Genomic DNA, 24,515 nt, shown 5'->3' with positions numbered 1-24,515 from the left:
AAATTGCTACAGCTCTACGCTGTTTGTGTGTCAACCTGACCAAATGATTCTAAAATTTATGCAGAAGGACAAAGTTCAAGAATAATCAAAATACTTCTAATGAAAAACAACAAGGGAGGAGGGGGAGTGTCATATCAGATGCCAATAATTAATATAAAATTATATTAAATGATGCAAAAGTTATTGGCACTAGGGTAGGCAAATTGACCTTCTAAATAAAATAGAGTGCAGTAAGATACAGGTGTATATATGGAAATTTGGTTTATTATACTAGCTTAGTATGTGGCATTGAGCTAATGGGTTATTTTTTTTAAACCAATACTAGCTAGATTAAAGACTTACATGTAAAAGACAAAATATGCAACTTCTTTTTTTTTTTTTTATTTTAAAGATTTTATTTATTTATTTGACAGAGATAGAGACAGCTAGTGAGAGAGGGAACACAAGCAGGGGGAGTGGGAGAGGAAGAAGCAGGCTCCCAGCGGAAGAGCCTGATGTGGGGCTCGATCCCAGAACGCCGGGATCACGCCCTGAGCCGAAGGCAGACGCTTAACGACTGAGCCACCCAGGCGCCCCAAAATATGCAACTTCTAAAGGAGAATATCTAAGGACAACATTCTTTTTGATCCTTTGGTTAGGGAAGAATTTCTCAAACATCTGTAAAAAATGCAAATCACAAGAGATTGATATTTAATTAGTGGGAGAGATAAACTTCTGATTAGTAAAATGACACCATAAAGAAAGTAAAAAGACAAGTCATAAGCTGGGAGAAAGTATTTGTAATGTATATAACTGACAAAGGATTTCTATTTTAGAATATATAGAATTCCTTTAAGTCAATGAAAAAAGGACCAATCACACAGTAGAAAAAGAATGAACAAAAGACCTGAATAGACTTCACACAAGAGAAAACCTTAATGGCCAACGAACATATGAAACGTGTCCAACCTCATTAGTAATCAGGAAATACAAATTCAAACCATAACCATTCACAACTTCTTGACTGGGAAAAAATTTAAGTTGGGTAACAGTTGTCAAGAACAGTTAGTGTTACTTCATTCACCACTGTTGGAAACTACAGTTTGGCATTATTCAGTAAAATAAAAAATGCACACAGTGGGCACACTATGACCCAGGGTCCACTTTTAGACATACACTCTAGTTTGGAGAAAATTTTGGACGTGTGTCTAGGAAATATAAGCATGTTCACAGTGACACAGTTTGTAATAGCAAACAAACAAAAGGAAATAATCCATGTATCCCTCAATAGGAGAATAGATTAAAACACTGAAGTGGATTCATACACTGGACTAGAATAAGCAAGTAAATGAATGAATTACAGTTACACATAGCAATATGTGGATGAATGTTAGAAATGTAGAATAGAAAAGCAAGTTACAGATGAATACATGCATAAAGTTTAAAACATTTATAGCTAAACAATATAATATTACAGGATACAAATATATTTGGTAAAATTACAAAGAAAAGGAAGGGAATGATAAACTAAAAATTCACAACAGTGGATTTATGGAGGGGAGAGTGAAGATGTGAGGGAAGTGTATGAACACAGCAGACTTCAAAGAAAGTAGTATTTTTTTTTTTTACGTAGATTGATCTATGAGCATCCATCATGTTCTGGGTATATTACACCTATTTTATAATTTTTTGATATCGATTTGACATTTAATGAAAAAATTAAAAAGAGGAGGGCACCTGGGTGGCTCAGTTGGTTAAGCGTCTGCCTTCGGCTCTGGTCATGATCCCAGAGTCCTGGAATCGAGTCCTGCATCAGGCTCCCTGCTCAGCGGGAGTCTGCTTCTCCCTCTACCCCTAACCCCTGCTTGTGATCTCTCTCTCTCTCTCTCTCAAATGAATAAAGTCTTTTTAAAAAATTAAAAAGAGGAAAATAGAAACTGAAGTCTAGGAGTATTGCATAGGTAATAAATATCAGTTCCTGCCCTTAGGATTGGAGCCAGCGGTTCCATTGAGAGACAGCAAAGGAGCATTTCAGAGCAGGGAGGGGCACTTGCACGGGGACTACTGAAGGGGGTAGATTTGGAATAGCTGGAGAGAGAGGTGAGGAAAAGAAATCTAGTTGGAGAGTGATGTGACAAGAGACCTCGAGGAGGAGATCCTCATCTTGTATTCAGGATCCGTGAGTTAGCAGAGGCTACTGAAATAATGATGAGACAGGCAGTTTGAATCATTAGTTTAACAAACACTAGATTGCCAAGAAATTAGATTCCCCTTTTCTTTTCACTTACAAAGAAAATGAAGGAGTGTGCTGTGATTTAAAAAAAAAAAAAAAGATTTTAGGGAATTCTATACATGAGAGAGGAGTTCTTTCCAATGGCTCTTTTATATCAAGACTTCTAGCCTGCAGGCCACACCTTGTGAGAATGGGAGACTGGAGGCCAAAGCTGTCCCTTTTTTCCAAGTTGTCTCTGTCTCTCTTGCCCTTGTGCCCCACCCTCCCCAGTTCCTGGCCGCTGAAGGTGTTTATCAAACTTGACTGCACAGGAAAGTGCAATCAGAGTGTTCCGGGTCACGAATGGGTTACCTGCTGGCCTCAGGAAAAAAGAGGAGGGGAAAAAAAGGTCATCATCACGGGGGCTGTTGCTCATACTCTCCAGCTACAGTTACCCACTCCATCAGCCATGGTGACATCTGACGAATTATGAGCTCAGCCCCCATGGCTAGAAGAGCAACATCTCAGGTCAAGGTGAACCAAACCTGCCATCTGCTCCTGTTCAAGGATTCTGTACTTCCAAATGGTACTTTCAGGGAGAGTATTCTTTGTATTTTTGCACCCCAAATGAGAGAAGAGCTGCCACATATACTGACTCCATATGCCCCCAAATCCAGAGCTGCCATGACACTGGAGGGCAATCAAGGAGCAGGAAAAAATTATTTTACAAATTTCGAAGGACCTTCAAACTGGCAAGTATACTCTTGGAGGCAGATATTGTCCACCCAAACTCTAGGTGAAGAATCTGAGGCAGGAGGAGGTTGAATATAACTTGCCCAAAGTCCCAAGCAAAGATCAGGACAAGAGTTCAGGGGTTCTGACTTGTCCTCAAAACACACTTACCTTCTCATTAAATAGATACCAGAGTTCTAGAAGAAAACACGGCAAGAAAAAATTCACTGGAAGAGACATATTTATTTATTTATTTATTTTTAAAGATTTTATTTATTTGAGTTGGGGGTGGGGCAAAGGGAGAGGGCAAAGCAGGCTCCCCGCTGAGCAGGGAGCCTGATGTGGGGCTCGATCCCAGGACCCTGAGATCATGACCCTGAGATCATGACCTGAGCCAAAGGCAGACGCTTAATCAACTGAGCCACCCAGGCACCCCTGGAAGAGACATCTTTCAAAGAAGAAATGGTGTAGACTCGACTGTTAATGTAGTCTATGCTTTGGTGGACGAGGCAACTGAAACGCCCTGTTTAACAGTCAGAATGGCAAACTTGCTGGATATCTCCAGGGGTGGAGTAGGAGGAAAGTCCAGGTAACAGTGTGGTATGTCCATGGAAATGGCATGAAGTACACTATGGTATCAAATGGCCAGGGCTATGAAGCATTACATCCTTGATGAAGCCAGCAAATGTAGGGACTAAGGTTACTTTGCCAACAAAATATGTTCAAATCTGTATTCATAATTCTCACAGCCAGGAGAGTTATTTTGGAAAGAGCCATGTAGATTTTGAGTTAGGGGTAGCCTGCAAAGGAACAGTCTGTCTCGAGACAAAAGGGATGAGGGAGCTCTGAAATTATAGGAGCAGCAAAATGAAGATAGGAAGAGGAAGAATTGTACTTTCACTGTCTGAGCCATCAATACGTAGCCAAGGCCTTTTGCAGTTAGGGTTCTTGGGTTTAAATTTCAGTTTTGCAGCTTATTAGCTGAGCAGCCTTACACGAGTCAGGTCTCAGCTTCCTCATCTGTAAAAATGGGTACTAATAGGACCAATCTCACAGAGATTTATAAGGATCAATTGAATTATATTGTAATATCGTATAAATATAATAATGTAAATATTATACATCAAACACAAGGAACATCGCCTACCATGTAATAAGTGCTCCATAGTTATCAATTATTGTTATCAATAAAATTTTCAGGAAATAAAATTTCAGTTTTTAAAGGGCCATATAATTTTTCTTTATCTTCTTTGGATTCGATTTCCGTGTTGACTTAATTAGCATTTATGTTCATAAGAAAGAAAATTGCTTCGCTATGCAACATTTTCAGATTCTTGATATTTTTCCCAGTATCAAGTCCTATAATAATGGGATTATTCCCTAAGTAATTTGCCAGATCCACACTCAGTTAATGAATAAAAATCTGTTAGAGAATTGAAATATTATGACCAGTTAGACATTTTCAGGAAGAAAGATGTGAGTTTTATTTGCTTTAAAAAAAAAAAAAAGCCCTTAAAACCCAGCCAACTTGGTTTAATCAGCTGTTTGCCTCCAGCACTCAGCCTGTCTTTCCTCTGTCTGAGGTGGCAGGCAAGTGAGCCCTGAAGTGGCTCAGGGAAAGAGCGTCCGTCGGATTACAGATCAGACAGAAACACCCCCAACCCCACATCTTCTTCACTCTGAGATACACACACAGCTCTTTATTTATTTTTTACTTAAAATGTCAAAGGCGCTTGGGGGTGGGCTTCTGGATTGGGGATTGGCAGACCACACTCCTGGGCTGACATAATAAAAGTCCACCATGTGGCCGTGTGATTCACACAGCGTGTGCATGTCACCAGCAACCGATGGGTCTTGGCAGGGAGCCTCCTACTGGCCTGGGAACAAACACGACTCGCATTTTCTCGAGTGGCAAGAGACTGCTGAGGGAGAACCGCTGGGATATCCACACACTTTGAGGGCACAAAGGCAAAAGTAGCACTGAGTGAGGCAGACATCCACCCACCGAACTACTTGAACACAGGGATAACCAATACAGCCCCGGGGCCAGGGGCTCTGTAGGACAGTTTACAGCAGAACTTTACCACACCCGTGTGATCTTAAGGGGGAAAAAAGTTCCTATAAAGAAAGGATGGCACATTTAATTTTTGGCTTACCTCTTGAGAGCTCCTATGCATCCTATGGTATGTACAAATTACAGAGTCCTTAATTAACACGGGTCATTTTAGGAGCCAGAAAGACCCTATTAGAAAACCAGATCTACTTCTGCTCTTTCTGTAACCTGCAGAGAGCTTTGAGGCCCTCCTTTCATCAGGCTGACTTGGAAAATGAGTACAATCTTAGAATTTCAGGATTTCCACTTTGTTTAAGCGTTCTGTTACTGGGGAAAAAGTTGCTCAGTCACAGAGCAAATATGCTTAGGGCATCAATCACCTGATGTGAGGGATAACTTCATTGTTTTTGAACTACTCCACTCGCTTTCTTTGGTAGTTCCTCAAGCAGAAGAACTCATATTTTCTCTTTTCTCTAATGAGGAGGATGGAGAGCTGAGTCTTAGTGTTAATTCTATTCTTTGCTTTTAGCTAATGAAGGAATATTTGCCAGTGTAGAACAGAAAAAAAATTTAAAATAAGTAAATCAAACTAAGCAAGTGAAACACATTAGTTTTTACACAGTCTTTGACAGGCAAAAATTAACAATCTGTTTCCTACTGTTTCCTTAATGTTTGGCTTTAATAGCTAACTTAACGGGTCTATAAAATAATATGTACTGCATTTGCAAACTCCTGAATGGTAGTTAAGCATATGCTGAGTATCCATTATATATTGCACTTGATACTTCTGAAGGTTGCCAAGAAACAGAATAGACAACCCTCAAAGACAGCCTTATTGGGGAAGTAAAATAAGTATTTAGTTTAGCTTACAAAACATTCCAAAGCAATATTCTGACCTATCAGGATGGGTTTACTTACATTTAGACAAGTTGGAGAATTCATTCTATCCTTTCCACTATTCCAGAGGCAGGCATTCATATTAAATCTTGACAAAAGAAAATAGGAGAATTACCTTACTTTTATAAGGAAGATAGCTAGTAATATAGCCCCCATTTGAAGATAAAGTCAGAAGTTCAATGGTTTGTCCAAGTTCAAATGGCAACTCACTGGGATTATCTGCAGGTGTTAGACACAAGCTTTTAAACATCCAATCCACTGTGGTTTTATGTGACACTGCTCTGTATCCCTGGCTTTTGTGGGGAAGAAACCACTAAACACACTGAAAAATGGGATGCATTACTTTGGTAGAATATTGATTCTATGACAGAAATGTATATCCCAGACTGTTTTAAAAAACAACTCTTGGGTTGGTTCTCAAATTTTAAAGCACTGAAATAACAACGACTGTGTTTTTCCTGGGGAAAAAGTATCCTAATTTTGACCTTATTCAAGCTGCAATATAATTCCAGAGGGACCAATGAAGGGGAAGGAAAGAACTGATGAGGCCTAAGTGGTGATTGCATTTATAGATTAATCCTGACAGGGAGCAAATACATCTCCTCCCAGGAGGCCCCAGTAGAGTCCACTAAGATGTGAGGCCGTTATTTATGAGCACAGTGGATTTTTCCCATTACAATAAACATTTTAATTACTTTAAGTGAAACATTCTGTTTTAGTGGTAGTAAGCTTAAAAACTAAGTACCGTATAGTCATTTTTTGGTCATTTCAATGGTTATGTCAACTATGTATGCAACCCTCTCTTATTCTTTACAGTGTTTCACACAGCAAGTTGTCTTGCCCTAAAATCAAAATGGGAAAATGGTATACATTTATAAAAAGGCATTTCACTTACCAAAACCTGTAAGACTCCACATGGAGAAAGAATGGGCCAAATGAGTGGTCGGCAGCATGGCCCCAGAGCAATTTCATTTCCATCCGTTTTACATAGTGGCTTTCCATGTATAATTTCATTTGAAGCTAATAAGTTTGGAAAACACTTATCCAAATGAATCAATGAAGGTTGGGTAGGACTAGAATAATGATGCGATTTTTATTTTCCAATAAAATGACAAATTTTTATTCTAGGAAGATACTCCCATATATCACAAAACATACCGACCACATAAATTAACAATAAAAGTTGTTTCAAAAGAGTACTCATGAAACTCTTGTGTCATGGGAGCAAAATAGCCAATCTGTAACATGAAAGCCAAATAATCCACTTCCTTAAAAAAAGGGGGGGCCCTCCATTTTCTCATTAATTATATTAAGTCGCAATAAATGATATTAAGGAATTGGTATTAATTTTTAAGGTGAGATAATAGTACTGTGGTTATGTTAAAAAGGGGTAAAAAAAAGAAAAAAGAAAAGGAGTTCATATCATATCTTTACATTATTAAATATTAAATATTTACAGATGAAATTGCATGTAGTCTGAGACTTGGTTCAAAATAATTTGGGGTATGGAGGTGGGGGGAAAGTAAGGGTATAAATTAGGCAAGATTGGCTCCAGATTGTTACATGTTGAGGCTGAATAAGATATATCAGATTTCTTATACTGCCCCCTCTACTTTAATACATTTGAAATTTCTAATAAAAAAATTTTTTTTAAGATTCTGTTTCAAGGACTGTAAGCAAATAGAAATGGTCCTGATAAACTCTGAGAAACAGAAAAAGACCATTCTGAAATTATTCTTATTCTGCCTAGTCCCAGGTTTAGATAGCCAACAAAGCTGGGCTTTAGCCTCCCTGATGTGAACCCTACTCTAAAGTGAAGCTACTGCTTCATCTGATTCTGTAATTAAGTCCAGACTATGACTGTGTATATTGGAAGTGTTTGCTTAATGAGTTATCAGCAACACGTATTTTTAATCTCGGCCCATTCCTCGTACATCCTCATCCTAAACCTAGGTTTCTCTGCTGCACTTCCCAGTTAGTAGTATGTGCTTAGAAATCACAACCGAATTTGAGTATCATCTTAAGTAAAATATAAACAAAAAGTTAAATGTGTGCAAAAATAATCATACCCAATACTTCAAAGCCATTAACACGGGTAAATGAGCACGGTCTACAAAAACAAGAGAAGTCCGCCCCCTATTAACACTGTCTTGGGAAATCACAGGCCACTCCTGAATGAGTAGAGAAGCCAAGCCTGATTTTAACTAAACTATGTAACACACTTCTATTATTCTACTTTCTACAGAATTAAAAAGTTAAACAACTCAAAACAAAAATTCCAAACTGTAGAAAGAAAATCTCCAACTTATCTCTGTTTCAATTTTTTTTTAATGTGAAAAAGTAATCTGATGATGTGAATGCTTAAGAGTTTTTAAACTAAGTTAGCTAATACTTTTAATATATAGTTTGCTGTCACAGACACCACCAAAAGGCAGGATGGAGAGGGAAATTATCACTGAATACTTTCTATACTTTCGGTACTATGGGAGATACCTCAGACACAAAACCTTATACTGTAGGCCTTATTATTCCCACTTTAGGGTTGAGAAAGTTGAGGTCATGGAGATTAAGTAACTTGCCCAAGGTCACATACTTCATAAAATGCATATTCAGACTTTCCAGAAGATTTCCAGAAGACAGGATGGGTTTTTGCTTTTTTTTTTTTTTTTTTTGCAGCCTACAAGTGAATTATTTTATTTTATTTTATTTTATTTTATTTTATTTTATTTTATTTTATTTTATTATCTTCAGTTAGCCACTGTATAGTACATCATTAGTTTTTGAGGGATGGGTGTTTTTAAAACCATTTGCCTTCCAGCTTACTGATGCAGTCCTGAATATTTCAAAATGTATAGAAAAGATAGGATTAATGGAAGTCTTTTGCAGTACTCTTAGATTCCCAATAAAATAATTCTATAAATATATATGTGTATATCACATATGTACTCTTCCACTGTACTGATGAATCAATTTCTACCCAGCCTGGTCCAAAGAAAGTTAATCAAATTCTGTAATTTCCTCTAAACAGACTACAAAGAGACAACTGAAAAGTCAGAGACTAATTCAGCTGGTCACTCCTACTATTTTCACGTTGGAAAGACAATTGCTTACAACTGAATTCTCCCTAGACTCCAGGCCAGAACACGCTCTCCTGTCCCACTCTATCTTCTGCAAGTACAGGGGAGTTTTGTCTCATAACAGATAATTAAAGACAGAGCAGTGCCACTTGCTAGGATTTCTCTGTCTTTTACATCTTATAAAAGAAGAAACTTTAGTTTAAAGATTAGATTTTTTTTTTCCTTTTTCTAAAGCTGGGTATACCAACTGGCATCGGCTGTATTAAAATCAGGAGAAACCTCAATCAAAAAGCCCCTCTCGGAAGGCAGGCTTTCTTGTTAATATGCACCAACATGAAAGGCTTTCTTTTCATCCTATACAACTACAGTGTGTGTAAATTGCAGGGGGCTCATTGGCATAAATCTCGGCTGCGACCTCTGAGGTAAACTGGATTTACATTACTTTCTGACAAGAATTAAATGAAGGCCTTGTGGATATATGAACAGCCTTCTAGGCTGCAACAGATGGGCATGAATGTGCTCCCTAGGAAAACTATCAGTGACATCTGTGTCCTCCAAATTCTGGTGGTCTCAGCCAATTAACGGGGGGGGGGGGGAAGAGGAGGTGGGGGTTGGGAGGCCGCTGCACAGCCCCCAGCCAAGACCGAGGCAGAAGTGTTTGTGTTTGGAGATGGGATCAGGCTGGCCCTGGCCCGCAGCAGTGGGGTTAGCACTTTATTGTTATCATTCAAATGGAGAATGTGGCTTACAAGCTATTTCTATACCACAGTGAGGATAATATGGTTTTTCTCGTTTGACCAGAGGAGATGGCCCTCTCTTGCAGCTGATATCATATTCAGTACCATCTCTTTGGAATGGGTGTTTACTTCGGTCTCCTCTGAGGCAGGCTGATGGTGCTACAGCCTGCCAGTTTATGTGGTGCATTCACGTGTCACAAAGCAGGTGAACTCTAAGACAAAACAGAGATCTTTCCCCAAAACATCCTTGCTCAAGAAGGACTCCTTTCCTCCTCCAACGTGGCCTTTACTGATTTCACAAGGAAGTCAAAACTAAGGTTTCCTGGTTACAATGAAGTCAAGAGAAATTATATCAGAGATCTGTAATGAAGTGCTGGAGGATTCCTTGAAAAGACAGCACAATGAAACATGAACCCCATTGTCTGAATTTATCAGATTTTGGCATGTCAGCCCCTCTGTGTTTGACATGCAGGCGGAAGGAAACCTGGATCGACCCCCTCGCCTTCTCCTTTTCTGCCTTCTCTTCCCATTTTCTTGGATTGTGTGGAGCATGGGACGGGACTGGGGAGCTGAAGGATGGGAAGGAGAACAGAACTAACATTTACCTGTTCAGGATTGGGAGATAGTCCAGATCCTCTGACTTCTGGGCCCTAGCATTAAGAACAGAGGCTTTGGGGACGCCTGAGTGGCTCAGCTGGTTAAGCGACTGCCTTCAGCTCAGGTCATGTTCCCAGGGTCCTGGGATCAAGTCCCACGTCAGGCTCCTTGCTCAGCGGGGAGCCTACTTCTCCCTCTGCCTGCTGCTCCCCCCGCTTTACACACACACTCTCTCTCTCTGAGAAATTAAAATCTAAAAAAAAGAACAGAGGCTTTGTATCCAAAATACACTAATCTCTGTCTACCACTTACTGGATGTGAGAAAATGGACAAGTTACTTAACCTCTCTGTGCTTCAGTTTCTTTCTGTAGAATCGAGTTAATAATAGTATCTACCTCTTAATAAGAATGAAATAACCTAACACATGCAAAATGCTTCTGACATTGCTTTGCGGGCTGTTTTTATCCTGACTTTATGGAGAAGAGTATTAAGGGCCTCAGGGTAGAGTCCCAACTCTCTAAACCAGTTCTTCAAAATGAAAGACGTTATGTTCTACTAGTCTTTGGAAATTCAGAAAACTGACTTTTCAAAAGAAACAACTTTTATTGCTTTTAGGAACCTAAGGTCATACCTTTAAATTACATATTTCTTTTAATGTGTAAGGTTTTAAAATCATGCTTTGCTAAAATGAACTTTCTAATTATCAAAAGCATCTGGATATCTCTAAATTAGAAAATAGCCAAAAGGCTCATAAAATACTATATTTAGACAAAAAAAGAAAAAAGAAATTAAGCTGTTCGTTTTAACTCCCTTTTCCTAGTTGCAGAAATGGACACGAGTAGCCTGTTCTGTCCTAAATTGAAGTTATTATATGTGAAGTGTTAGAAGACAATGGTTAGGGGCACCTGGGTGGCACAGCGGTTAAGCGTCTGCCTTCGGCTCAGGGCGTGATCCCGGCATTCTGGGATCGAGCCCCACATCAGGCTCCTCCGCTAGGAGCCTGCTTCTTCCTCTCCCACTCCCCCTGCTTGTGTTCCCTCTCTCACTGGCTGTCTCTCTCTGTCGAATAAATAAATAAAATCTTAAAAAAAAAAAAAAGAAGACAATGGTTAACCATGGTAGTTCAGATGTAAACTATTTACTTCTTTGTCCTAGGTGTTGTTTAAAACACAATAATTCCACATAGCAATTGTTTAGAACAACAACAACCACAAAAGGAGGGCAAAAAGGGCAAGTAGACCTTCTAAACAAGAGAACCTACTATGGAAGCTGAAATGCTCCTCTTGCTAGGTTTTTAAAGTAAATTTTCACATATGGATTCCTATCTTCTTATTTTCTGCTAACGATTCAGTTTTAAGAATTTTAGCAAGCTGAGCATCAGCACAATGTAAGATTGCTTCCAGGGGAAGCCGAAATATTGGTCCATAAAGAAGTCATTTGCTCTGTCTCTATTACTCATACACAGGCTACTTTTGAAACTCACATAGTCAGTGGTGAGCATAAAAACGACTGCAGGCACAATTTTTATACAAGTTGTGAAGTTCTGATCTTTATTAGGTTATAATACCAAATATAATTTTGTTTTATCCTGTTGGTACTGATATCTTTGTGTTGAGCGATAAACAGCAGAAGGGCCTTTGTCCGCACAGGGATTCAGAAGGGAATCGACACTAAACAAAAGCACCTGTTGTTTCGTTCTTGTAATGGCCTTAGAAGTGACCAGTTGGCTGCATTTTCCCCGCACTCCTCCTTAGGCTTTTCCCAACACTACCATCTCACACATCATTACTGGACGTAAAAGGAGAATAATTGAGGAGAAGATCAATAAATTTAAAGGCTCTTTAAGGAAAGACATAATGAATTTGGTACAGCACATATTTTTAGATCAAAGATGCCTTTGAAGTGACAAAACCCTAATCCATAAACTACTGAAGCACTTCCTTTCTCTCCCAAACTGCTTGTTGTCAAATAAAATGGAAGTTAAGGAAATTATCTTTATCTGAAAATGGCCAAAAGAAGCCATCACCTAATGACAGCCTTGTCACAAGCGACAATTGGGGAAATTGTCAGGAAGGCAAGGCCTAACAAGCAGAGGAGTGGGCTTGCTGTTTGCACTAATCTGGCCATGCAGCCCCCACACACATCCCAGTCAGCTTGCTGTGTGAAACAGCTAAGGCTTTGTCAGTGGTAGCAGGGCCTGGAAAGAGCACTCTTTCATGAATATGTATTACCATTCCTCCTCCGTGTGGACAGAGACAAACCCTTCAAAACTGAGGTATAAAGCACACACACGCACACACACACACACACACACACACACGCACAAGCACACATGCACACATACACACACCACTGACCAACAAAACCAAGAGAACCTAAGCTACTCGGTTGAGTGTAGTGAAATGCTAGTAACTAATGAAAGAGCACATAGGCACCCAGTTGCATGTGTTTCCTGGGATCTTTATTTCCTAGGAATTGAAATGAAAATTCTTTAGGGGCCTTTCAATCTTTGGGAACCATGTATATGGATTCCAAGTTGCTTTGCACAGTTACATGGATTGCAAATCTCACATCTTATAATGAATTTACCTTCCCAATGTCAGATATGCTCTGAAACTCTAAATATGTGAAAATAACTTTAATATTAATTGACTGCAAATGCAGCTTTAAGAGACTGATCAAGTCTCATACTGGCTTCCTATAAGGTAGTAAAAACACGGAATGGCAAACTCTGATAAAGACACAGAATATTTCAACATTGAGCAGCAGGACATTATGCAGAAAAAATTTTAAGGTGAAATGGGGGCGGGGGGAACCTGCTCTGCAAAGCCCTTTGTAAACCTAAAATAGTATTTAAAAAATAGTGTTAAAAATAGTGTTTAAAAAACCCCGTATTTTATATATATATATCCTTTAATACAAATATGAATTATTTCACATCCATCTCTGGGCATGGATCTATCAAGATATTTTTGAATGACTGAACTCTGTTTTTTCCACTGACATTAAAATTAAATTAAATTAAATATAGAAATATGTAGATACATTTAAATTCACTTTTTACAGAAGCAGATACATAAGGCAGACAAGTGTAAGGTCGTTGCTTTTCTACTTCGTCTTCTGATGATAAAGTTTGTTTTCCCACTGTGCAAGAGACAAAGCTCAGTTTTGAGGGTTTTCCATATTACGCAATGTTTGCCTTGGACATTTACATTTCATTAGCATATTCTACTCTACATGAAATCCAGCATTGAATGCTCCCAGCCGCTAAAGCTAATCCTCTTTAAAGAGCTACAGGCTATATTACATGTGGCCACAGCAGCGGCCGTGCCATCGCTGCATCACTTTGAAGACGATGAACAGAGTTCTCTTGTACGTCTGTCTTGTACCCAGTCTCATAAACCACTGCTTTCTGTGCTGTGAAATCCTTCTGTTTTCAACAAGGACAATTATGAGGAGGCCGAAATCCACATTACCACTCTGAAAGCTGGACTGCACTTGAAGAGGAGATATTATGCTGATTTCAGTTTCTCCTAAGTGTCTATCCACAACCTTTTCAACTAAGATTAAAATGAACTATATCTAAGTATTTGGGGTCCTTTGATTAGGATCAAATGCTAACCACATCTTGTGTCTAGGGAATCTGATCCTGGGTAATCAGGGGAAAGAAACTCAGGGATGTCACAGGTCTTTTTCCCTTTACCTTATTTTTACAGAATCACATTAAATGTTACAGGACAACATCTAGATGCAGCAATTTGTAGGAAACTCCTACAGACGAAGATGATTCAGCTGATGATATCCAACTAAAGAGCAGATAGATAATCCAGTATCCAATTTCAGTAAAATACAACAAACAGTAAAAATTGTATAACATTGCAGAAAATGTATGTAATTTTTTATTTAAAGCAATGGAAAACAAGTGAATTCCATTAGTCTACTGATGGTATTCCCTTACGAATGCTTATATATATATTTTTTAAAGGAAAGTGCTATGCTATAAACAAAACCGATATTATCTGTTTTCCTTATTTTATGATGATTAATTTGTAAAAAAATATAATTGGTTTATAAACTGTAATTTTGAAAATAATTGTTTTGTAAAAATTGCTATTGAAGATGTTCATTATACTGCTTAGTGTTATTTTTACTTAAAGTCCCACATAATGAATTCTCCTATGATTAAAGCAGGAGACATTCTGATTTTCACACCAAATGGATACATTTCTTTTTATTAGATTTAGGGATCTAAATCTCATCATATTGTCCCTTTTTGCCTTTACTCCCAGGAAACTCAGAGCCAGATTTTGTAAACAGTTCCATGGGTGTTTTTCACTTAATCTTGTATGAATCATCTAACCCAGACCCTTCATTATTTGGTCCTCATTATTTGCCTGCTCTTCTGAGGTGACTAAGCTATGAGACAGGTGACCAATTATTTCTCTTGCTGTGACCCACTTGGGCACTTTCAGACAGTAGAAAGAAACTTAGCTATGAGTTGTCACGCTGTTTGCCCTTTAATCCTGGCACCAACTATATTTGGACTGAAGTCTCATTTATAATTAGTATAATTCTCTGCTTATTTTTATATCCCAGTCATCGCCGAAGTAAAACATACTCTGAAAGGTTTTATGTCAGTCATCTAGATATTAGCAAATACGCTTCCCAGCCAGTGTGCCTCTCCTATGTCCGTCCCACTTTAGAAGTTTTTAGGGGCGCCTGGGTGGCACAGCGGTTAGGCCTCTGCCTTCGGCTCAGGGCGTGATCCCGGCGTTATGGGATCGAGCCCCACGTCAGGCTCCTCCGCTATGAGCCTGCTTCTTCCTCTCCCACTCCCCCTGCTTGTGTTCCCTCTCTCGCTGGCTGTCTCTATCTCTGTCGAATAAATAAATAAAATCTTTAAAAAAATAAAATAAAATAAAAGTTTTTAAAGCATCTCTTTTGTGTGATCCTTATTCTCTCACATCTCCTCCTGATTTTCTGTTTATTATCACCTTCTTCCCATACTTCTAATTTAAACAAGGTAGGAAAATAAGTAGAGAGTTAGGTGTATTAAAGTTGTTTATGATATTTTATTCAAAAAGTCTTCCAAAAAAAACCCCACTAAGTATAATTATACTTAAGAATAAAAAAATGACACAAAATAGATTATTAATCAAAATGATTTAAAATGCGAACCCTTCAGAAGCTCTTATCCAAAATATACATTTACGTGTGTGTTACTATTGAACATTTATAAAAATTAATAATATAGTAGGCTCAAAAGAAACTTCACAAACCCCCAAAAGGAAAATCATTTGGCCACAATGCATAAAAGCTCTAAATTACTAACAAAAAATTAGATTTTATAATTGGCTTGCTTGGATATTTCAATAGCACTTGCAACTCATCTGTCTTTTTCCAATATATTTCCAAACTTAAAGGATGCAAACAAAACTATATCCAGAAAAAAATCCATAGCTTGGTAACTTTTTATAATAAAAATGAAGAAGTATAAACTGTGCTTTCATATTAAGGAAGTGGAAAGGGAGTAACAAACTAAGTTTTAGGGAAGTAGGAGGAATGAATAAACATAAAACTTTTTAAAATAATGATTTATGAAATAGCACGAAATCAAAATAGTAGCTATTTGAAAAGGCCAATTAATTGGCTTTCAGGAAAATCTAATGGGAAAAAAGAGAATCATTTCAGAATGGGAAAAGTGGTAAAAACACCACGATGACTAAGATTTTAGAAGTATAAGAAACTATCATGGGGTGCCTGGCTGGCTCAGTCAGTGGAAAGTGTAGCTCTTGATCTTGAGGTTGTAAGTTCAATCCCATGTTGGGTGTAGAGATTACTTCAAAATAAAATCTTTAGAGAGAGAGAGAGAGACTATAATGTACAAATCGTTCTTAAAAATATGAACATTGTTTATAATGTATATTATCTAGGATAATTTTGATATATCATTAAAACTGAATAAAAATCTAAGATTTAATCAAGACTAAGAATTAGTAAAAAAAAATTACCTATTATTTCCAAGAAAGGTGCCAGTTTCAGATGATGTCATAGTCAATTTTGACCAAATCTTTTAGAAATATGTAATTTCTAGGAAACTTATATTATTACAGAGGATAGAAAAATATGAAAGACATTCCCAGTTCATTTTATAAGGCTGAAATAACACTATAATTAATACCTGACCAGGACAATGAAAAAATATAACTATAGTAGACATAGTTGTTGCTCACCTCTCTCTCCAAAATATAAATTGCCAAGTATAAAATTACTAAGAAGTAGATTCAAGGTATAAATGGAAAGAAAATTTTACTGAGGTGAATAGAAGAACAAACAACCAAATCATTGCCTTAATATTTTAATGACGTGATTCTCTCCAAAATCTACACCTTTCATAAACTCAATAAAAAATACCGACAGGATAAATTTAGATCTAGTAAATATTTAACAACCACTTCTCTGGGAGGAAAAAAAAAGCCTTGGTTTGTAACATTTGCCAATTTCTGTGGTGTAAATATTTCTACCATTGATGATTTCAAGCTATCAATGTGGGATCACTGGAAATAGTGTTGGGAAGAGATGTTCAGCAGTAACCACTATGTAGTGTGTCCACCATGCAAATGCAATAGACACAGGACATTTCAAAACACAGATAATAGTAAAATGCCACAAAATAATTAAGAAATAAGTTTTGTCTTTAAGTAACACTAATTTTAAGTTTAAGTATTTAATTTTGGTGGTTGTGTTTAACAAATGGCCCACAAAATTCCTGAAAATTTAATAACTGGTTCTCATAAACCCCAGTATGAGACAACCCTAACAGACTACCCAGAGGCGTCACGAAGAGTTCCTAATAGAAGAGGGACTAGAGAAAACAGAGCTTTAAGAAAATTAACAGGGTGGCAGAGAGTTAGTTTTTACTTCTTTTCAAGTTTTACAACTTCCATTCCAAATATTTTAAGTGATCCCAATCATATCTTAGCTGTCATTACATCGGTAGCAATAGAACTGGCATAAACAAACACCAGTGATTGCTTTTTCTTCATGAAATTATACTCACGATTGTCGAAAAGGCAGAAAATAAGAGAAGTTGGCAAGGATGTGGAGAAACAGGAGCCCACATACTGTGTTAGTGGAAACACAAAATGTATAGCCACTTTGGAAAAACAGTTTGACCGTTTCTTAAAAAGTTAAACCTAAATTTACCATGAAACCCTATAATTCCACTCCTATTACCTAAAAGAAATGAAAACATATGTCACCTAAAGACTTGCCCACACATGTTCATAGCAGCATTATTTATAATAGCCCCGAAGTAGAAACAACCCAATGTCCATCAGCTGATGAATAGATAAACAAAATGTAATAGCCATTAAATGAAATGTTTGCAATAAAAAGGAGTTTGCTACCACACGGACGAATTTCAAAAACATGCTACATAAAAGAAGCCAGACACAAAAGACCAAGTATTTTGTGATTTCATTTATTAGAAATCTTAAGGAAACGCAAATCAAGAGAGATAGAAAGTAGATTTAATAGGGTGGGAATGAGGGTTGGGAATGGGAACAATGGTTAAATGTAAATGAGCATAAGGAATCATATTTGGGTGTTTAATCACCCATTTTAATATGTTCTAAAACTGGATTCTGATATTTGCACAGCTTGGTAAATTTTTAAAAAATCTAATTGTACACTTAAAATAAGTATATTTTATGGTATATAGGTTATATCTCAGTAAAGATGTTATAAACTTAGCTAAATTTCATTAATTTATTTTTGGTCATCCTTATTTACAGAAAAGGCAAAGGAGACTCACTCAAGGAGATAATGCAGTTAAAGCTTTTTTTTTTTAAACATTAGAATTTATACCTCCAAATATAGTTTCTGTCTGCCTGTCTCTGATTCAATACTGAAAGACATTTACCTGAATCTCATTTTACCCGCTCTATTAGTGAATCTACTTTCCATTATCCAGGGTAATTCCTTTTCTATCTCCACTGTATGTGGCGGTTCATTTGATTACTTTTCTGCTGGGGAAAGTATGCCTAAAAGGAACATGTGAAAGCCTAGACTTTTTTTTTTTTTTAAGAATCTTTTATTTATTTGAGAGACAGCACACACAAGAGCATGTGTGTGCTCAAGTGGGGGGAGGGGCAGAGGGAGAGATCTTCAGGCAGACTCCACACTGACCAGACGGCCCCACACAGGGGCTCGATCTCACAATCCATGAGACCTGAGCAGAAACCAAAAGTCCAAAGCTTAACTGACTGAGCCACCCAAGTGTCCTCAAAGCCTAAACTTTTGATTCATTCATCTATTTACTCACTTTCATTTAGATATTCAATAAATATTTACTGAGCATCTACTATGTGCCAGGCACTATACTAGGCACTAAGGCTATACCAGTAAACAAAAGAAACCTTAGTAGTTTTGAGAGAGAGACTCACGTCAAGGGCCTCAATTTATTGTTTGCTTGTTTTTTATCGATTTTTCCAAAATGCAAAGCCACATGAAAAATTCATAGCAAAGGGCTATAAACAATAAACACTTTCCCCACCTATTCAGGTTGGATAAAGATCCCAAGAGCTCATGCAATGAATCAAAGATGTTTGACTGACCCTCTGTGAAAGGGTCACACTCAGAAGTCCAAGAAAGCCTGGAATTGTTGGAGAAAAACCTTTGTAAATAGAATCTGTTTGGACTTAATTAGGTCAAGCTTTCCCTTATCCAGATGAAATGGCATATTAATACTGAGATTATATTGTCATTGAAAAATATAAGAAACTATATTTTTGCCTCTTGATTATGTGGCTTTAATATATTATATTCACTACGCAGCTCTCCCAAAGCTGAGATTCTGAGACTCACCCTCATACTGATATTAGCTTCCATCCTGCATCAGATAGAACCCCAATGAGTTCACTCCTTTCTACCCAGGATGGCACTAGCTTCCACTCTGGCTAAAACTATCCAATATTCCAGGAGGCCAGTATCCCCAACCATCCCATACACCTCAAAAGTATTAACACCTATCTTTTGAAGAATGAAAAGAAATTTAACCATTTGGATTATTTTTTTCCTTTCAGACAAAACTATATCTCGACGATTAGGATAAAAACAATAAACCCCCCAAAGCAAATCGCTGTTTTCTTCTGATTCTTACTATAACTACTATAAAGACTTCCCTGCCTCTCTCTGGAATGTGACAGGATTGGCAAAAGCAAATGCAAAGATCGTCATCACCCAGTCTGCCTCCCTGGTTCTAGCAGAAACTGTACACAAGAAGTAAAGATTTATGAAACAAATTATCTCAAGTTTTTTTTCTTACCCAGCTTACAGCAGAGTAATCAGATCCAAAGGGAGCCTATAGCACAAGGGTTTGGGTTAACTTCGAAAAAGCCTCTGAGTTACCGGGTTTAAAATCGTAAGAAATACTCATCCTTATCCTGACTTTCCACTCTGAGATATATATCCCCTGCTAATATACTAAAATTCCTATACATCTAGAACCAAGCTGATCACTTTCTAAAACTTAATATTCCCAAAGTTTATGCTATCTGAATCACTGTTTTAATACTTGCCAATTTAACAATGGTCTTGACAAAGTTTCAACTGTTGCAGTCTGGACTGGGAACACTGTTTTCCTTTGGGACTATGATAGGCAGCTAAAGCAGTGATTAGAGGAAAATTTGTTCCATATCCTAATTGTGATGCTGGTTATTACACACATCTATACATATGTTAGAATTATAAAACAAAGGCCAAATAAAAGGTCGATTGTACTATATGTCAAATTAAGGAAGTAAATAAAAATAAAGCCATTATATGCTGTTTATCCAAGGAAGGAAGGAAGGAAGGAAGGAAGGAAGGAAGGAAGGAAGGAAGGAAGGAAGGAAGGAAGGAACTATAAAAGAAAGAAAAGCAAAAGAAGAAAAAAAAGAATCAAGGAGCTTCAGTGCCTTACTTCTTGGAACTGCGGGGCTGAGGTATCTAAAATCAGGAGTCTGACCAAGTTTTTATTATATCTATCTATCTATCTATCTATCTATCTATCTATCTATCTATCTATCTATCTATATCTATATATATCTCAAAAGAGTTGCATGACTTTTTTCTAATTTATATAGCAGAAGCCAGGGGAATATGTGTGAAAATGAATTCTAAAATGCAAGACCAAGGGGGAAAAAGCTACATAGCTCCTTTGGGTCAAAATTGTTAACATGAGTACATTTACCAGAGATTCTGGGTCCATTGTGCTAGTGGCACTGGGAGGGATTGGTTATCATTGTAATCAGAAAGAAATAAAGAGATAAGAAGCCTTGGTAAGACACATATCTGACTGAGGATAAGAGATAAATTCCATGAAAGTTCAGAGATCTACTAATTCACTGATGTTTCTGGGAGTCTACAGACCTGGAATATTTAGAGGTATCCCCTCCAAAGTGAAAGACAATTTGCTGCACCTTGTGTCCAGCTCCATGAAGAAAGAGGCACACACGTTTGATGCGCTTTTAGCATTACAGAGGCAAAATAATGTTACACCAGTGTTGTTCCTCCTATTTATTGAATAAACCATAAGGCTCTATATTTAAGGAAGGCCAAAAGCAAAAGAATAGTCTTCAACGAGTTCAGTTTAAAGAATAAGACACTCTTGCTACTTAGATCTTGTGACTCAGAAAATCCAGTGTGTACAAAGTGTCTGTAACAGATCGTTGAGCCTATGAAACTCCTCAATAAGAGAATCATAATACGGCCCCATAATTGAGAGCAAAGCCATACTTCTCTGACAAATAACTCCTTTCCTTGAGAAACATCTCCTGATTTTTGCTGTTGGGTTCTGGTAGAGACTGAATATCTGACCACAGGAAATGAACTAGTTATGAGACCTGAGCTGCCTTCCAAATTAGATGCTATTTGATTGACCTGTTCTCAAATTTGGATGTGCAGAGCAGCTCCTCACCCTCAACCTGAAGTGGCATATACAAGAGTAGACTCAAGAAAGTTCTAAAGGCACAAGAAAATTTCATGAGCAAATGGCTCCAGCTCGCATGGCACCTAATCCTACTGCAATGTCATCTCTCCCTACACCCATTAATGTAGCTTTATGGGATTTCCTTATAGGCAGGGAAAAAAATTCAAGATTGAGTTAGTAATGATTACGCATATAATACACTGGCACCGGCCATAAATAAACTGATAAAGCATTAGAGCTCTTCTCACTGTTGGCCGCGAAGGACAAGTAGGAAGAGAAATCTTCACAATAAGCAGAACTTTGAGAAGTAGACCAAACTGCACACTTAACCTAGAAGGGAAGATTCTCATAGTGAAGATTTGTACATAGAACCTAATGGTTTGGTTTGATGAGGAGGAAGCTGAAAGGAACAATATTAGATTACAAAAAGGTGGTGGAGGTACACTTGTGGATCTCTCAAAATAGGTTGATGATGTGAGAATGCTTGTGCCTCATGTGAAAGCTCACCAATGGGCAGAGAAGGCTCTCTAGAATCAGATGGGCAAGAAGACCAGGACTGTAAATATCAGCTATCCTCCTTCCCCAGCATCACTAGTATTACTCAGTGGGTTCAGGAACAGAGTGGCCATGGTGACAGAGAGGGAAGTTATTCATGGGTTCAACCTCATGAACTTCCCCTCACAAGGCAGATCTGGCTACCACCACTACTGAATGCTTAAATTGCTTAAAAGCAGCAGAGACCCATGCTGAGCCCTGCATACAGTTCCAAACATGTGTGATGCAGGTGGCATGGGCAGCCTCCTCTTGACTGATTATATTGAACCCCCTTCATTGTGGACTTGGTAGCAACTTTTCTCACTAGAGTGGATATTTGTTCTGGATATAGATTTGACTTTCCTGCTATGCTGCTATTAGCAATATTTTCTGTGGACTTACTAACAGCTTAATTCATCAACAGTAATCCATATAACACTGCTTGTGGTCAGGATGCTATAGACCATTTCCCACAGGATTCACTAGTCTTACCATAACCCAGGAGCAGCTGGCCTTTTAGAGCAAAGCAATAGTCTATTGAAGACTCAGTTACAGAACCAGCTGGAGGACATCCTATGAGGTGAGGGTACTGATCTAGGGAAAATGGTATATGCTCCAAATCAATAACTAATATATGGTGTTGTTTCACCCAAAGACAGATTACACAGACCCAGAAACTATAGGGAAAAAGTAGAAGAACCTTCCATACTACCCTCTTCCTTACTGAGAGTGAGGGCTGTACGGAAGTTATAGATGTGCCTCGTAATTAGTTGAAAACATGGGGACTGTGGTCAATATTTATATTTTCTTGCTTGAGGGGTAGTGTATATGTTCATATATTAACCCCTTCTGCCCCCTCTCCCTGTCACTTATTATTTTATATAGTATAAATGTGGTTGCCCTTACAGCTTAGTCTATGAATAACATGCATGTAGCTTTTGCAAAACATATTAAATGTCTTCTTTCTTCATTTAACTGTCCATGCATTAAACTCTTTCTAGAATTAAGCCCAAGAATAAGTCTCCATTTCCAGATGAGTTTATAAACTTCCCTTTACTGGCTGATGACAATGTACAACCTAGCATGTTCCTCTTTTGAACTGGTTGCCAGGAAGCTCAGAGCTTCTGATAAGCACCGTTGTAGTGATTCTCTTGCCTCAAGTTTCCAGGACATGGCTTTCTTCCTTTCTTCTAAATGGTTTCCACTTTAACTTTCCCTACTCTGGTTTATGTACATTTTTTTAAAAAGATTTTATTTATTTATGTGACAGAGAGACAGCCAGCAAGAGAGGGAACACAGCAGGGGAGTGGGAGAGGAAGAAGCAGGCTCCCAGCGGAGGAGCCCGATGTGGGACCCGATCTCGGAACGCTGGAATCACGCCCAGAGCCAAAGGCAGACGCTTAACGACTGCGCCACCCAGGCGCCCCTGGTTTATGTACATTTTAACAGTGCATGTCACTTCGACTCCTTTTTAGATGCACCTAAGCAAATACATAAGTAAATAAATAAACCCTGCCATTTGCACAGCAATTCATGACTTCCTTTAGCCGCAGCTCATGCCACAATGGCCTGCCCATTCAGTCAGCAATTACTGAGTGCTTACCACGTGCAGACAAGACCGTCCTACACTCTCCATCACTGTGTATGGTCCTCATGTCCTCCACCATCCCTATTATTTCACATCAGATACCCCAAGGTAAACTCCATGAGTAACACTTTGGGGTAATGTGTGGCTCCTCTTATTTGGACTGTCTTTCAGAGCCTGTTTCTGTTTGTTCCTCACTCCCATCTTCTAGGATATGGCTTTCACCAGTGGGACCTTTAAATCCAAATCTACTCTTAGATAAGATCTTACAATTCCTGAACTTTCTTATAACTTCTCTATCTACTATATCTTAGAGTAACTGCAACTTTTTAGAAGCTTTTAGAAACTACTGGAAAACGAGAACTATCTCATCCTGAAAGTTACGGACTTTGTTCATTTTGAAATGAATGAGGATGTGAAGTAGATAGGATTGGGTAAGGGCAATGCTGTAAACTGAAACAGACATTATAATCTCTGAAGAGATGTGTTCTCTCCCAGAAATAGTGAACTAGCATGTTAGTTTATAAGTCAACCTCTTGGGGCGCCTGGGTGGTGCAGTCATTAAGCGTCTGCCTTTGGTTCAGGGCGTGATCCCAGCGTTCTGGGATCGAGTCCCACATCAGGCTCCTCCGCTAGGCGCCTGCTTCTTCCTCTCCCACTCCCCCTGCTGTGTTCCCTCTCTCGCTGGCTGTCTCTCTCTGTCAAATAAATAAATAAATAAATAAAATCTTTTAAAAAAATTATAAGTCAACCTCTTGAGAGTTTGGTTAGTAAAAATAAATGTATTGGGCTGGACACAATCTATTGCTGCTCTCTTTTTTTCTATACTTTTAGAATAATATTTGTCTAACATAGGTACAATTCCTCATGGATGTTTGGCTTATCCTCCTCTTTTTTTCCCCGTAAATTGATCTTTCTTCCATCCTGCCTTCTCTTGTCTTCCAAAGCACATATACTTATTCTTTAATCCATTCAACTTTTTCATAAGTACCTACTATGTACCAAGACACAATCTGCTTAGGATAAACAGATGAATGTGGTACAATTTCTGGACTCCAGAAGTACTTGTGGGGAGGCCAATGTGTAAGCAATAATTACAGCCTTGTGATAAATGACAGGGCAGAGGCACCATAGAAGTCT

General features: G+C 38.1%; 1 protein-coding gene across 5 annotated transcripts in view; it reads right to left on the bottom strand.

The window, feature by feature from the left end:
• ALPK1 (alpha kinase 1) overlaps positions 1–24,515 on the bottom strand; it is a 121,538-nt gene that overhangs the window by 67,250 nt on the left and 29,773 nt on the right. For 4 of the 5 annotated variants that reach the window (XM_045799139.2, XM_045799137.2, XM_045799140.2 and 1 more), the window contains one exon: positions 5,895–5,961. The exons of the other annotated variant lie outside the window; for it this stretch is intronic. The gene's annotated coding sequence lies outside the window, so the exon portion shown is untranslated. The remainder of the gene's footprint in view (positions 1–5,894; positions 5,962–24,515) is intronic. 5 annotated transcript variants of the gene reach the window in all.

This window comes from Ursus americanus, chromosome 13 (assembly GCF_024610735.1).
Source record: "Ursus americanus isolate L20-20 chromosome 13, mUrsAme1.1.p, whole genome shotgun sequence".
Taxonomy (NCBI): Eukaryota; Metazoa; Chordata; class Mammalia; order Carnivora; family Ursidae; genus Ursus; species Ursus americanus.
Note: the sequence above shows the minus strand (reverse complement) of the source record. Positions and strands in the feature narration are given on the sequence as shown.